Consider the following 10,543-nt stretch of genomic DNA (forward strand, 5'->3'; position numbering starts at 1 on the left):
AGGTTCACACTCACCTCCTCTCCTCAGTATTTCACTACTACTTCTCCCATCACTACAAACCTGCCTTAATTTATACCCCTTCCCAGCTCCCACCCATCCCCAGCTGCTCCTCACCAAAAAACTCACTGACTGCCCCTTTTGGCTCCTCTTTTCTCCTCTTCTGTCCAGTTTCTCTTCAGCCACTTGCCCTCCCTTCTCCTTACAAAGTGTCTCCAGAATCCCAAACAAAGAGGTCCAGTCTTCAGATGGAAAAAGTCTTTCAAAAATCCATGTCTTCTACTCCTGAGATGAATACACATTAGTGGATTGTTTCCCAGCTGCTCTGTTTGTGTAACCTTGAAGCTACTTTGTACAATCCTTTCGTTTTGACAGCTTAAGACTCGTTAGGAACTAATGTTTTTCAATCAAAATAACTCAGAGCTACGAGAGATTGTGAAAGATCACCCAGACAATCTGTGCAGGCAGCAACACTGAGAAGGAAAATGTATTTATTATTTTATTTTCTAAAGGAAAGGCCTTTCCTGGGTTACCTTCCCTTCAACCCAGGAGATGTCTGAGTTAAGTAAACCCACTCCCTTTCCAATTTGATGGCTTTTAGGAAGCTGCAAACACACACACATGGATACACACTGATTGTCTTTCTACCTGGCATTTCTCTGTGAATAAAGGGCTTTTGGCCAAAACCAACCAGATAAAATCTTTCAGGAACTTTTACAATGTCACATACTTGTGCAAACTGCCAGCATGTTTATAGCAACAGGCACCACAACAGCCCTCTAGGCTTTCAATTAAGCCAGGCAGATCCAGCAACCTCCTCCCTCTGTTTATGTGCACGGATTTGCATGTGGCATCCTGAGAGAGATCACCCCGCCAAGGCACGTAGGTGCTGGGCTTGGGGGGCAAATCACTGCTCTCCACTGCCCCTCCTGCCCTCAGACCCACAAATGGACCACGGGCACGTCTGCAGGAACCCACCAGCTGGATACAAGGTGATGGAGCCCAGCACAGTGCTCAGAACTAACCCAACATGGTGGGTTTTGGGAGGCTTTTTGTAGCAAGACCTTGAGCTGCTTCACCAATTCCTGCCTGTCTGTGTGAAGGGAATTTAATATCACTCAATCAGCTCACTGAAGGTGCTGTGAACTATCAAAGACCTGGAAATCCTGGAGCATAGGATCCAGGGGGAGAAGGAAACAGGATCACGCCTGATGGAGTGTGTAGCCATCTTGGGGAGAAGTTGCCCAATGCTGGAGGTGGAGAAATTACCTTCTGAGTTGTGTCAAGGTAAAGAGGGAAAAGAGGTTCTCATTTTAGAACACAAATATTCCTACCATCCTTCCTGATCTGATAAATGTCCAAAAGCAGATGACTTTGGTGTGCTGGAAAGAAGGAGTTTCATGATTTTTAGGGCTTCTTTCTAGGCATGTTGTTGGCTGCTTTGCCAGATGGTGCTGAAATGATGGGCTCCCATCTACCTGGGCCAGGCAGGAATAGAAACAGCATCTGTGAGGATAAGGTGGAAGTGATCACTTTGAGTTCTCAATCCAACAGTCTGGAAGGTTAAGATCAAACATCTTTAACCATTAAAACCTTCCCACCAACAGTGGGATTTTTACCCAATATATTGATTTCTTCAAGGAATAAATTACCCACCTTCCTGTTTCCATTTCGCAATTGAAACGACTTTCCAATTGTTTTCTTCTCAGTGGGTAAATCCTTTCCTCTTTGCACCTTTTTGTGAGGCAGGAGGTGCAACCCTCAGTGGCCAGGGGTGAGGACTGCCCATGCAGGTGTCTCTCAACAGGTAAAATGAGTCCCCTGGGGCAGCAGAGGGTGATGGAGAGCTCCAAAACAGGATGGGAAAGTGTCCAGGCTGCTGCAGAGTGGAGCCTGGGAAAGATGAGTGTGATTTATTGTGCTAAATCCCACAAATAAAAATAAGTAAGTGACTCAAGCATGTGCTTGCCTTAGCAGGGGTCAGGGAGACATGTCCCTCTTCTCACCTGGTGGAAAAGTGCCCCGGGGGATCCTCCCAGGATCCAGTTACCCATCTGGGGAACATCACTTTGAGCCAACAGCTTTGGTTTCCAGTCCCTTGGGATTCCAGCTGAACAATCAGAGGGGTGAAAAGGGGGAAGCTCCACCCAACCTGGTGCTTCACGGGGCAAGAGGCATCAAGTGACAGAGAAACAAGCCCGAGGTGCAGCCAGTGCCATTAGGTGCCTACCTAGCCCTGAATTTTGATTAATTACCACAGCATAGTTTTATTTCTCTCTCCAGAGGGTTTAACCACAGGCAGGAGACACTCATGGCCAAGAGGGAAGGTGACAAACTGCTCCTGCTCTCAACCTGCAAACTCCTCTCTTGCTGAAAATCCCTTCTCAAGTAGAGATCAGTTTTGGAGGGCCATGCTCAGTGGGATTTCAGAGATAATTGGAGGTGGGGAACAAGCTCTGCACACACAGCTGAGCCAGAACTGCCATGAAAAGAAAGAAGAAATGATTCACCCTGTCACCTTCCACTGGCTGCTTGTGGGAGGAGAGGAGAAAGTGCCTCCTGCCCACTCACCAAACCCCGCTCTCCTTACTCAGAGGAAATTTTTATCTTGCCACCCACACAAATTCAAGAGCCCCTGACTCATCTCCACGGGTAATGAGCTCAGCTTCACAGCCAGGAGAATTTCTGAATACAATAGAAGTTGCCTCCTAAGTTCTCCACTCGTAGAAGACACTTCTTGCAGCTTCCCCCACCTACTCCAAGAGGTAGAAACGTCCTGATTCGTTCCCATCTTCACCTCTTCCAGGAGCAGAGGCTCTCAGGAGATCTCACGACTCCCAGAGCCAGGGTTTTCTTGGAAAAACACTACTTATCCTTGAAATACAGTGAAAGAGCCCACAATCACAAGAGCTGGCAAAGCTCTTGCGGGAACTGAGAGGTCTGGCCCTTGATCAGCTCCATCTCAAGATACCTCACTCATCCCTGGCTCTCCTCCCACTGCCCCGTTCCCAGCTCAGTCCTGGCAGTGGAGGACAGAGGGTTTAACACCTGGATAGAGCTCCTGTCCTCTGCAACTGCTGTTGCAGGGCAGGATTGGGATATGAATCACAGACCCCTCTGGATTTTGGACAAGAAAATCATTCCCAGAGGGATTTTTGAGGCTCAGCTTCAAGTTTAGGGTCTCTCAACTCAGCTCTGTGGTTGAGATGTGGGTTGTTGGGCTTGTTTTTTTTTTTACATTACCCCTTTGGGCTCAGGGTTCTGATTACTCCCTTTCATTCCTTTTTTCTTTAATGATTCGGAAATATTTGAGTGACAGATCTTTTATTAAAACATGGTTATCAGAAAGCATCCAAGAACAGGCAGGGCTAGAGCTCCACTCAGGGTTTCCATGCCTCAGGGAGAGTGAAGCTCTTCCTGGCTCTCTCCTGGCCTCTGATGAGCAGAGCTTTGGTATGCAGGCTTGGATGAAGAAGACAGAGGAACGTGACTGTCCCAAAGGGCTGGTAGGAGAATGAGTGTCCATCACACCAGAGAGGATCAGTGGGGAGGTAAAAGAGACCCCCTTCAAGAGCTTCTTCCCATCCCACTCCTGGTAGGACAGCCATGATCCAGAAGGACATGGTGTGGGCAGCTGGGGACGCTACTCACCTTGTGACCACCCACACAGCAGGGACCTGTGTCCTCTCCTCTTGCACTGATGCTTCAGTGGGAAAGCCAGTGGTGATCCTGTCTTATACCCCTCTTTTGGAGCTCGGCTTCACACGAGTCCTTTTTTCTTGCTTCACCTTCTTTCCTTCTGCTTTGCTCATTGAGACTGGGAGTTCCCCAGGAGAAGAAGCCTGTGATGGTCCTTCACTTGCTGGTGCCATATTTACTGCCATGATATCTCTTCTGACACAGCCACTGCCCATTGAAGTCTGTGGGTTATATATTCTGTGAGAGGTCAAATTAATTGCTCACAGAACTGATGAAAACTGAGATTCAATCCATCTAAAGTACAGGTATTTCACACTTCTCTTTGAAGAAGGCTCCAAAATAAGACTTGGAGCATTTGGGCCACATCCTGAAGTTATTTGGTTTAAAGAAGGTTGCTCTTGGTTTGCTGTGTGTCTTCTCCAAGCCCTCCCATCTTCTGCAGAAGGTTCTGGGTGCAATTTCCAACAAACTGGGCAAGAAAAGTCCAGCCACTGTCCCCAGCTCACCTGGCCCAGGAGATTTTGGGTTTGGGGATAGTGGGATCAAGTGCCAAATACCCACTGCTCTGCCAGGGCACACACTTGACACCTCTTCCCAGTCCTCTCAGGCTGATGAGGTCTCTGCCCAGCTAAGGCAAAATCACACCCAACCCTCATGCAAAATGAAGAAAAAATAATCCCAACAACCCAATTTACTCTCTCTTGCCTATCCATGAAGCAATTCCAATCCCAATTGGAAGTCCAATTCCAAGTCCAATTATTTAATGGACTAAATGACCTTGAAAGCCACAAGGAGCCCCTGCAGAGAGAGGAAAGAGCATTTCCCAGCTGCACCCCTCTGGTGGGTCACTCAGGTTTTGGCATGGAGGGACATCACTGGCATCTGGGGCTTGGCCACACATCCCTCCTCTGCTGCCTGGGGGAGAGGAGGTTGGGAGGGAGGAAGGGGGGCAGTTGATTTCTGGTTTTCTAATCACACTTGCTGAAAATGTCACTCTTACTGGAACTGGATGGATGCTGGGCAGGTTTGCTGGAGGCACGGGACTAAGCCCCTTTTCCTAGAGGCCACCTTTCTTTCAGGAGATAAGGTTTTTTGGGAAGCCAACGGGTGTCTTCACTGATGAAAGATATGAGCAGAAAAATTCCACCTGACGTGCAGGGACAGACCCTGCTGATGGCCTGGGGCTGCACACACCCCTATCACCAGGCCAGGGGTGCCAAGCGTTAGCTCGGCTCCAGCCCACTTACCTGCTCCCAACTGCATGTCCTCAAATCCTTTTTTTCCAAAACAAAAATTATTATCAGGCCTTTCAGCTCCTCTGTTTTGCTTGGCCAGGTCCCCTGGGCTCATTGCTGCTCACCCTGCTCCTCTCTGCTCCCCAGACTGGCTCTGCTGGGGGAGGTCTGGATGGGGCAGAAGGGTCTGGACATGCAGGAGGTGGTGCTGCCTGCTCCAGGCTCCACTTGGGACACAAAGCAGTGGGAAAAATTCGGCCCAAACTTGTTTTGACAGAGAACTTTCTTTCCCAGGTACTCCCAGCAAATCTTGGTGCTTCCTTCTCCTTCTTTCTCCTCCTCCTTTCTTCTCCTTCTCCTTCTCCTTCCCCTTCTCCCTCTCCCTCTCCTCTTTCTCCCTCTCCTTTTCCTTCTCTTTCCTATCATCATCACCATCATCATCACTTTGCACTAAATTACCCAGCAACAAACACGTTATGATTTAGGTTTTGTCTCACCTTGTTTTCCCAACAGAAAAGCATGTTGTTATTTTTGAGAGGAATTCATCAACTAAACAAGCAACAGGGTAAAAAAACACCTAAAATTTTCCAAGCAGGGTGAAGGAGCCTGGGAAGGGGCTGGGAATGAGGTAGCAGTGAAGGGCTGGAGGTGCTGAACCCAAGCAGGAGACACAAGAGGAGAAATACAGAGAGTGGCAGAAAATGACTGAGAAGCACCTTTCCTGGATTCCTGGTTGCTCCTAAAATTTGAGGAGCAAAGCAACACAGGCCACGTGTGCCAAGAGGAAGGGGAGGAGAAGAAAACCAACAGCATCACCAGCTCAGCAAGATCTTCAGCAAAAATACAAATGATCTTTTGTGCTGTCTGGGGAGACTCTTCCATCATCTTTATGGATTTCCACCTTCGGCAATAGTTAAATGGCCTTGCATATCTTCCACCAAGACACTAACAGCCCTGCCATAAATCTTAACCTCCAAACTATCATTATTTGCCAGAGAAAATGAATGGTTTGCTCTCACATGAAAAACAGCCCAACTTCTGGAGGAGAGGACCCTGCTCGGGCTGGGCGTTCTCCCCGGCTGCGTTTCGGGCTGGCTCCTACTTGTCAGTGGGATGAGCACTTCTTGGGGACTCAGCTTTTAGAAACACCCATGAAAATGTGCCACTTTCTGTTTCTTGAACCTGATATTATCTGTTGCTTGGCAGAGTGAGTCAGGCTGGGAAACTTTGCTAGGCTGTCAAGACTGCGAAACGGACTGAGATCAACTCACTTGGAATAAATAAAGATCTGAGAGTATTGGAGTCCCAGATTATTGGGGTTCCCAGAAATTATAACAACTGGGGTTAGAATCAATACAGCCAGAAAAAATGTCCTGAGCTCATTTTGGACACCTCCTGTCACCCCCAAGGACACCCAGCCCAGGTAGGGGCTGGCCCAGCCCCTGGTGCTGGCTCTAGGACAGCTGTGATGTGATTTAATTCCTCCCCTCTCATTTCCACTTCCTCAGCCAGGATGCCTGCAAGCCCGGAGGGAGAGCAGGGGATGAGGGGAAACATCAGTTTCTTAACAAATTCTTGTGTTATCTCCTTGACAGCACCTTGAAGCACTGAATGACATTCAGGAATGATGTGGCTTAACCTCAAGAGTTCAAGCGAGGGAGCATTTCCCCTGCCAAGGAGCAGCAGAAATCGACAGAGAAGGAACCTGTTCCAGCCCTCCCTGCCAGCAGCCACCAATCCCTTCAGCTCACGTGGCAGGAGCATGGCTGAGAATGCCAGTTATGTCACTTTGGAAGAGCATTAGGATCATAGAATCATAGAAGGGACCTTCAAGATCACCCAGATCCAACCCCCTGCATGGGCAGGGACACCTCCCACCAGCCCAGGCTGCTCCAAGCCCCATCCAACCTGCCCTTCAACACTGCCAGGGCTGGGGCAGCCACAGCTTCCCTGGGCAACCTGGGCCAGGCTCTCACCACCCTCACAGCAAAGAATTTCTTCCTAATATCTAAATACTTGGATGTTTGGGAACAAAGGGGACATAAGATACCCTGCAAAATTCTGACCTCATACCCACCGTTAATCTACAGCCAATGGAAAATAAAAGGGCTTAATGGGAAGCACTGGGAAGGTGAGGGTGAGCAAAGGGAACTTTGGCAGCATCAGTGTTCCTGTGGGATGCAGGCTGTGCTCCAAGGGTGCCTGGCCCAGTGTGGAGGAGCTGGATACAAAGGCTTTCCCAAAGCTCTCCCTCTCCACACTTCTTACCTGGAGACCAATAAAAAGCCACCATCTTAAATCCCCAGGAGTAAAGGTTTAACATGACCAAGAAGAAGAAGCCTGGAGAGCATTAATTAATGTTTATATGTGGTTGCTGCCTCCTCTTCCCTTTTTCTCCACCCTTTGTCTTCCTTCAAAGGAGAACAGGTGGGAACAGCTTTTTCTGCCCATGCCAGGCCTCACCAGCTGAGGCTCTTCTTTCTCCTCCCCACAGACTGTGCAATAATTTAATGTGCAGGCTCATGACTCATGTAGCTTTCCCAGAGTTTATCTGCAACTAAGGCTCCCATCATTTCCTTGCAGGCTGTTTCCCCCCTGCCATGATCCCCTGTCCCACAGCCTGGGCAACACGTGGCATCATCTCACACATTTCTCCCCCCAGCTCCCCAAACCAGGGAGGTAAATAACTTCCCATCCACACGGCATTAAGAGCAGACACCCCTGCATGTTCCCACCTTCACTGAATTCTGAGTACATAACTTCACCTTTCTTTCTGCCTTCTTTGGGTCAAATCTGTTCCCTGCCCATGGGATGAACCTTGGCCAGGGAAAAAGTTGAAATACCAAATCCCCAGCCAGGTACTCAGAGGTTATAAATGGTTCCCCACTGATTCATGGCAGCTGAAAATACATCTCAACTGTGTCTCTAGGCTTCTCTGCAACCCTGCACTGTGCACCCAGGAAGTTCAGCTAAGCACAGATTTCCAGCTCCTGCAACAGGTGTTTAAAGAATGGGGGTTTGTTCTCTTCTATGGCCCCAACAGAATCAATATCACCAGCTTTTTTTAAAAAAAACAACACACACCAGAAAACAACAACAAAAAACCAACTCAGGAAAAAAAAAAACCAAACAACATCATCTCTCTGTCTTAGTTGCTGAAGTTTTTTGTAAGTTTGGTTTTTCGTGCCCAGCCAGCAGAGCCATGGCCAACATGGTGTGCAGGGTGCAGCACCCATCACACAGAGGTGCCTTCGTGCTGGGAGGAAGAGGCTTGTGCTTGGAGACAACAGAACTTCAAAAAGACCTTTGGTATTTTAGTTGCAAACTCCAGGCCTTGGAAGCTGGGAATGGAAATGGGGTGTTGCAAGAAGTGGGAAATGAAACTGGGGAAACACCTCTAGAATTGACAGGGTGAGAGATGAAAACCTGTGCAGCACCAGACACCCTCTTGTCTGTGCTTCCCATCATTCCAGCCCAGAAATGTCTCTCCCTTCCCTCTCCTCCTCCTGTCATTCATCCTCTTCCCCAAAGCCTGGTTGGTGGAGCTGCCTGCTGGCCTGGCCAGGAGGCTCAAGCTGAGAAGAACCAGGAGTATTAAAATAAAGCAGGGAGCTGGCAAGGCAGAGCCTGCAGCTCCATGTCACCCATTCCAGAGGGTGACACCACGTCATGGGCCATAAATGCTCCTCACTTGTCATTTTTACCTTCTCTATTTATAAAGCAGGATTGCCAGGCCAGGCATGCTGGGGACACACATGATGCCAAGGCAGGATTAAGCCCAAATGCTCAGCAATCATTCTAGGTGATGCCAAGCAAACATTCCTGCCTGGAAGAGCAGACACCAGCAGGCAGAGGCTCAGTGCTGACCCACAGGCACAGCCAGAGCATCCATCAGCTCTGGGGGTTTATTCAGCCCTCAAGAGGGATGTAACACAGGGTGACCCCCCCTTTTCATGTCCCTCCAAACACAGGCACTGAATTCATTTTAACTAGAGGAAGTTTCTTAAGGAGAGGAATTTACTTGGGATATTGATACTGCCAGTAATGGAAAACCCCCCATAAGCTCAGCACTCTGCTCCATGGTCAATTAGCCTGGCTCTTAAAAGGTCCCTCCTGCCTTCTCCATCATCCATTCCATCCATTAGGGAAAATCCAGTAGATTAAAAAATGAGATGCATGTCATTTCAACTTCTATATCATGGTTTAATGCCAAAAAAAGAGGGGGAAAGGTACAATTCACTAAAAAAAACCCCAACCCAGCCCTTTCCTGTAAGATGTTCTTTTCCAGAAGCTGCAATTACAGCTCTTCTGCTCCTGCCTCCAGCCCAAGATCTAATGAAGGCACTGACAGGGTGCAAGGAAGGGACTTGGCCCAGCATGGGGCCCAGCCCTAGGAACAGCAGATCTCACATGGCCCTGGCCATTTGCTGCTGTCCCCATTCAATCATAGAATCACAGAATCATGAGGGTTGGAAGGAACACTGAAGACCATCAAGTTCCAACCCCCCTGCCATAAGCAGGGAACCATCAGACCAGGTTGCAAAAAACCTTGTCCAGCCTGGCCTTAAAAACCTCCAGGGATGGGGCATCAACAACCTCCCTGGGCAAACCCATTCCAGTTCCTCACCACCCTGAGAGTGAAGAATTTCTTCCTAATATCTCACCTAAATCCCCCCTCTCTTAGTTTAAAACCATCCCCCCTTGTCCTGTCACTGCCTCTCTGGTGAAAAGCCCCTCCCCAGTTTTCCTGGAGCCCCTTCAGGCCCTGGAAGCTGCTCTAAGGTCTCCCTGGAGCCTTCTCTTCTCCAGGCTGAACACCCCAACTCTCCCAGCCTGGCTCCAGAGCAGAGCTGCTCCAGCCCAAGGATCATCTTTGTGGCCTCCTCTGGACTTGCTCCCTGTTCTCAACTTCCATTCTCAGTGTTCAGCTAAAGAGAATGAAGCATCTGCCTCTGCTAAAGGTACCAGGGGGTCATTCATTTCCATGCAAATCAGGGTCTGGTGACTTATAGAATGTGTGGGGTTGGAAAGAACCATTAAAATTCATCTGGTGCAGCCCCCCCTGCAGTGCACAGGGATCTTCTGGTCTTATCTAGACATTGCAACCTGAACTACAGAAACCAACTCAACCTCTATCTCCAACCAGAGAGAAATTCACCTCTGCAGGACCCTGGATAAACTGCCTCTTTCTCTGCACTGACCATGGATGGGAAGAAGATGGTCAACTCAGAGTTAAGCAGCAAATTTTCAGATGGTCCAAGCCAGATGAGATGAATCCCACCCAAAAGGAGAAGTGTTCCAAGCTGCTGCTGGGTGGGATTGCCCCACAGGTTCTCAAAAAGAAAAATTTCTACCTTAATTTAAAAAAAAAAACAAAACCAAAACTAAAGGTAGCATGAAGTTTATTTCCTCACCTCTTCATTGTCAGTCCTGACAGGGCTCATTTTTTGCATGCCATAAAAGCAAGAAAAATGTGATGAAGTGATCCAAGCAGCAACCGAAACTGGAGGAGAATGTTGGAGAAGGAGCCAGAGGAAGAGTGTAAATCACAGCAACTTCCACTGAGACATCATGACAGCTTTTCTGTTAAATCCAGGTGAAATTCACTGGTA

Source organism: Chaetura pelagica, unplaced genomic scaffold (assembly GCF_000747805.2).
Source record: "Chaetura pelagica isolate M959 unplaced genomic scaffold, ChaPel_1.0 scaffold32, whole genome shotgun sequence".
In the NCBI taxonomy this organism is placed as follows: domain Eukaryota; kingdom Metazoa; phylum Chordata; class Aves; order Apodiformes; family Apodidae; genus Chaetura; species Chaetura pelagica.